The sequence below is a fragment of the Megascapheus bottae genome, chromosome 4 (genome assembly GCF_031878675.1).
Source record: "Megascapheus bottae isolate mThoBot1 chromosome 4, mThoBot2.hap1, whole genome shotgun sequence".
NCBI lineage: Eukaryota > Metazoa > Chordata > Mammalia > Rodentia > Geomyidae > Megascapheus > Megascapheus bottae.
In genome coordinates this window covers 27407055-27413054 of record NC_143512.1, presented here as the reverse complement: position 1 = coordinate 27413054, position 6000 = coordinate 27407055, and positions in this window count along the sequence as shown.

Here is a 6000-nt window from a genome sequence, read left to right as displayed (position 1 = left end):
TGGCTGTAAGAGTCTCATAGACTTTTCTGCCCCAGGCTGGCTTTGAATCATGATTCTCAGATCTCAGATTCCTTAGTAGTTAGGATTATAGCCATAACACCATGACTCGCTTCTTATTTTTTCCTTGAAGTTTCTCGATCCTGTAGGGTTGGGCATCTGTCTAAATTAAACTCCTTAAGCATTGGTCATTGTCATTTGTCTTGTTTCTGTCGCGACTGACACATTTATAAAACCAGCAATTCCAGTTCATCTATGAAACCTAGCACTAGAGTCTCAACCTTTGACTTTGAATCATTGCCTCATTTACAAGTGTGATAAAGCTCTTGACTTTTTCTCAGAATGATAATGATGTTTTATGTCTAAAGGTTTGAAATATACAAGATACTAAGAAAAAAATTATATTGAAGAATACCCTTTAATCCATTAAAATATGTGATATTTAATATAAATGTTTCTTTATTAATATATTAAATGAGATTAGCTGGGTGAAATATATTGTATCTTCAAAACAGCAATGAATTAACATTTTTTACATAACTATTGCGTTTATTACCTGCCTTTGTAATTAAAAGAAATGTTAACTTGGAGTAAGCAAAGTTATAGGTTAGTAAAAGCTAAGCAGGTCTTTTCCTTATCCAGATTTTTCAGACACCTAGAATTGAATCCATGAGGTCTCCTGGATGTGTGTAACCCCAAGGTCAGCATCACAGCCCTTTGCAGGAAAAAAAAAAAAAGAAATGGACCTGTGGCTCAAGTGGTAGAGCACTAGCTTTGACCAAAAATGTTCAGGGACAGCTCCTAGGCCCTGAATTCAAGCCACACACATACACACACACACACACACACACACACACACACACACACACACACACACACACACACACACAAAGTAATTAACGGCCAGGAACATTCAGCTAAGGACCACATCAAGGTTTAGTATGAATGAGACGTGGGGCAAGGAAAGGAAATGTTTGGACAACTTCATCCTCCAACCTTAGACCCTGGCAGCAGAGTGTGGGCTCACTACCACTGAGCTTGAGATACCACATCATAGAAATAAAAATAAATCTAGCTTTATATTTCTTATGGCTTGGATTAATGTTAAAGGCCTAAGAAAAAGGCAAAGGATGTACTGATTTCCATAATTAGCAACCTCTGAATGGAATGTCTTCAGGAAAGCAAAAGGATTTATTAAGTCTTAGGAATCATCTAGGTTATCTTGATCAGTGGCATAGCTTTCATTTTGACATAGTTTTAAAGGAAACATTGTTACTAATACTTTTATCTCAGTGTATATAAAGTTTTCCATAAATTATGTTGACACTGGCCAAATTTAATAAATATAGGTATGTCTATATGTATGTAAACTATTTATTATGTAAGTGCACATACGCAGTTTGTGGTTTTCAAGGGGAGTATGTTTGGATATATTATTAGTTAATCCATACAAAGAAGTTCAATCAACAAGTGTCCATTTTTAGAGAACGAATGGAAAGATAATAGCAAAGAATGACCCTGAGTACCCATGCTTCCTCACTTGTTTGTTCCTGAGTGATATCCCTGGTACTTCCAGATAAATAATCTGAGGGCACTGAGCCTGCTTTGAGCTAGATGAAGGACTGCTACTAATTGATACATGGGACCTAAGTTGGTGATGGGTTTTAGGAAGTGTGGAAAAACATGAACGTACCCAGAGAAGGGCACATTTACTTTTATTTTGGAAAATAACCCCTTCTCTGAACAATATATTAAAGGCCAGATAGCATAGCTGGTGGAGTTCATTCAGGGTACGAACAGTTCTCTGGTGCTTCCGTTGCCTTCTGCTGGAGGGGAAGCCTGAGAGCAACTGAGCCATAAAGTGCTGAGGAAGCAGCGGGGGACAGGGGCCAGGCCTTTAATGCCATGTGCCTTACAGCTATGCGAGTGGACTCCATGACATTCTCACTGGTTTTCTTTTGGATTTCCGTGTTTCTGAAAGCAGTGTTGATGCATTTCTCTGCATAGAGATCACTGGTTGGAGTGGAAACTCTCCAGCTGTGTTGATTACAATCCTCTGATCCTCTGACTCCTGCTCTGTGGACTTTTTTTTTCTTTTTGTCCGTCATGGGACTTGAACTCTGGGTTGTTCAGCTTAAGGCTACTACCCTACCTGTTCAGCCACAGCGCCACTTCCTCTGTGGACGCTTCTTATTTCATGCAGGTTCAAGGTTAAAGTCTCAACTATGGTTCTATCTGAGAAATGTCATTTCAGATGCTAAGTATGGGGAAAATACAATTATGGAGTTTCTCTAGAACCAGCCTTTGCAGTGCTTTCAATGGAATTGTGAGGCATTTGGGGGGCCCTTGCTCCTGTGAAAAATGTGTGCCCTGCTTTGCTTTACAGAAGTCATTTCCTTCCTGGAACATTGCAGGGGGGAACAAAAGCACCGTACACAGTGTTCTGGGAGCTGTGGGAGGATTAAGAATGACCTTTAGCTGAGGAGCAATGCAGCACAGTGACAGGAGATTCTGACCTATTTTCTTTTCATGTGTATCATGTTGCGCCTCTATGGAAAACACTGGCTGTGTCCCAAGCTAGCCTCAGACAGACCCCAAACATTCTCAGAGAACTGGCCTGCAGTCACTGAACACTTGCCTAATCGCATGCCAGGGTAAAATTCAGCAAAAGATGTTTCCTGGTTAAAGGATCGAAAGTGGGATTTTGTTTTTTAAAGGAGGGGACATAAAGTACCCCGGAAGTTAATCCATTTCCCTACACTACTTACTAGAGCTCCAGGGGCATAGTCACAATAATTGTCCCATATGACTCTTCTGATACAAGGCTAATTGAGCATTATTATTATATAATGGATATAACCAACAGAAGGAAAGAATGATCACAAAAAAATAAACAGAAAGAAACCCTCTGAGCTGGGTGTGTGCCTGAATCCTCACTACTTAGGACGCTGAGATGAAGAGGATCCTGGTCTAGTATGGCCTTGTAACCAAGCAGTGCCTAGAAAAAAAGTAAGAAAAAGCTTCCTATGTGTTAAATATATGACAATTAGAGGATGGATCTTATTATACAAATGGGCTTCATTTTGGAAAGAAAATACACATATCTGAAATACCTTCTAGGAGCGCTTCCTACTACTGTGCAGGCAGGTATCTTCACAGGCCTTTTACCATTTGACCTTCAAAGCAGGTGTGTGGTATCATGTTCTGCATTTTACAATGAAGAATGTGATATTCATTTGGAGTTCTTTTACTGAGGGCACATCATCATTGATGAGCTGAGAGTTGAGTCTAGTACCAGTGTAATCCAAAGCCCATTATCCCACCTCCTTTATGAGATGAACATTGAACATTGCCCCTTATTTCTTCCCTGTCTGTTGACTGTTGTCAATCCTTCAACAGAACAAGATCACCTCCCCCCCCCACCCTGTTATTTTTTTTTGCCAGTTCTGGGCTTGAGCTCAGGGCCTGAGCACTGTCCTTGGGATTTCTCAAGGCTAAAGCTCTACCACTTGAGCCTCAGCACCACTTCTGGCTTTCTTTTATGTATGTGGTACTGAGGAATCAAGCCCGGGTCTTCGTATTTGCCAGGCAAGTACTCTACCACTAGGCCGAACTCCCAGCCCCACCTCTTGTCTCTTTTAAAAAATAATTTGTCACTGGGTATCAGTGGCTCATGCCTGTAATCCTAGCTACTCAAGAGGCTGAGAGCTGAGGATGATGGTTCAAAGCCATCCCGGGTACAAAAGTCCATGAGATTCTTATCTCCAATTAACCACCAGAAAGCCAGAAGTGGTGCAGTGACTCAAGTGGTAGAGCATTAGCCTTGAACTGAAGAGCTCAAGGACAATACCTAGACCCAGAGTTCAAGCCCCACAACTGGCCAGAACAACAACAACAATAATAATTTGTAATAGTTGTTTTTCCCTTTTAATTTTATTATTTTTTTTGTTTATGTGGTACTCAGGAATTGAACCCAGGACCTCATACATGCTAGCCAAGCACTCTACCACTAAGCCACATTCCCTGCTCTTCTTTAACTCTTCATAACTCCTTTCATCACTATTATTACTGTCACAGTCCTGGTTATCATTCATTGACCTCATTAAAATGCATCTTATTGTGGTTACTTATGGATTTCTCTTCTAACTCACATCATACCATATGTTCCTTGAAAGTAGGTCTCACGTCTTACTCATTTTATATCTTTAGCAGTGTCTTACATAATGTTCTGCATCTGTATCTATTATCACCTCAATAAATGTTTCTGAGTTAAACTAAGCTGAGAGAAATGGTCATAATCCACGGTATTCATAAACGAGAGCTTTCAGCAATTTAACTTGCTAGATAAAATATGGTGGTTTGTAGTTTTTTTTAAACCCTTTTCATGAAAAAGCCAGTCTTGGGCTTTTAGCTCAGGGTTGAGCACTGTCCTTGGGTTTTCTCAAGGCTAGAGCTCTACCACTTTAGCCACAGCATTACTTCTGGCTTTTCTATGTATGTGGTACCGAGGAATCAAACCTGGGTCTTCATGTATGCTAGGCAAGCACTCTACCACTAGACCAAACTCCCGGCCCCAAAATAATTTTTAAAGCATAAAAGTTTGATATGTAAAGTCCATTTCAATGAAGCTAGGAAGAGTCTCAATTCATTATGGTCTGCCAAATTGTTGAATCTGACGAAGTCAAGAAAGGCTATAAAAACCTGAAATCCATTTTCTAGGTTCCAGTTGTGCTATAGGTTTCTTTGGAAATGATGTAAGGGTCTCCAGGCATATCTTCCTTCAAACAAGGGTTAAAGGTGCAAAGGGGCCCCTGACAAATACAGAACGTCCTTCTGAAGATTCATTCTACTTTGCAGAGAAGGAAAGATGATCAGGCAGAAGGAAAGAAGTTACCAGGGAAGATACATTTGTTCTCTCTGCAAATAGAGCTCAATTGTATCAGGTAAGACAGGAAGTATAAGAAAACCAGAAATGGCAGCCAGTTGTTTGAGCCATCAATTCTAAATATACATAAGAAAAGATCAGAGAGCTAGAAGTCTCCACTAAGATCCTCACCAAATTATATCCTGCATGGACAATCCATCCATAAGTGGTCAGGCTAAAACCCTGTGAGCCATTGGGTCTGATTGGAGGCCTGTGTCTGCCACTGTTTATTCTAATCCTTCCCATAACATGGAACAAACAGAAAAGCAGAATAGAACTCCACTCCTTTCAGTCTATGATTTCTAATAGATGTAGGCACATTGAAAACATCACAAGCAAACAACAACAACAACAACAACAACAACAACAACAACAACAAAACACATCCAAGATGGGGGAAGAAACCAAATCTATAGCCGACAAGCAGATGAATAGTAAACTGTTAAGAGGGAGTATTCTTGCAACCTACAGAATTTCAGATGCATATTTATCTACATTCTCAAAGAAATTGTAAATGCATACCAACTTTGTATGAAATGAATTTTAAGATAAGATACAGGAGGTCAGGGATAAAGAGAAATTAAAGCTACAGAAGTGATGAAAGAAGTTGAAGATAATGAAGCCATCATAGAAATGAAAATCACATTAGAACAGAAATTGCAGGACATAAACCCAGTGATGGTGGACTCCAGACAAGAGAGAATCAAACAGATGAAATATTACATACAGCAGTTAGCCAACTGGCATATAAGATAATGCTATCCCCAAAATAAAGGACCTAACAAACAAAAATCACCACTGAAGTTTTAAAGGATGATGCAAATCTTCAGATAAAAGAAATTTCAGGTGAGGGTGGGGAGAAGGCTCATGCCTGTAATCCTAGCTACTTAGGAAGCTGAGATCTGAGGGTCAAGGTTCAAAGCCAGCTTGGGCACAAAAGGACCTGAGACTCTTATCTCTAATCTCTAGAAAATGGGAAGTAGGGCTTACCTCAAGGGTGGGTCAGTAGCTTTGAGCTGAAGAGCTCAGGGACAGTACCCAGGCAGAGTTCAAGCCCCATGTCCCACCAAAAAAAATAA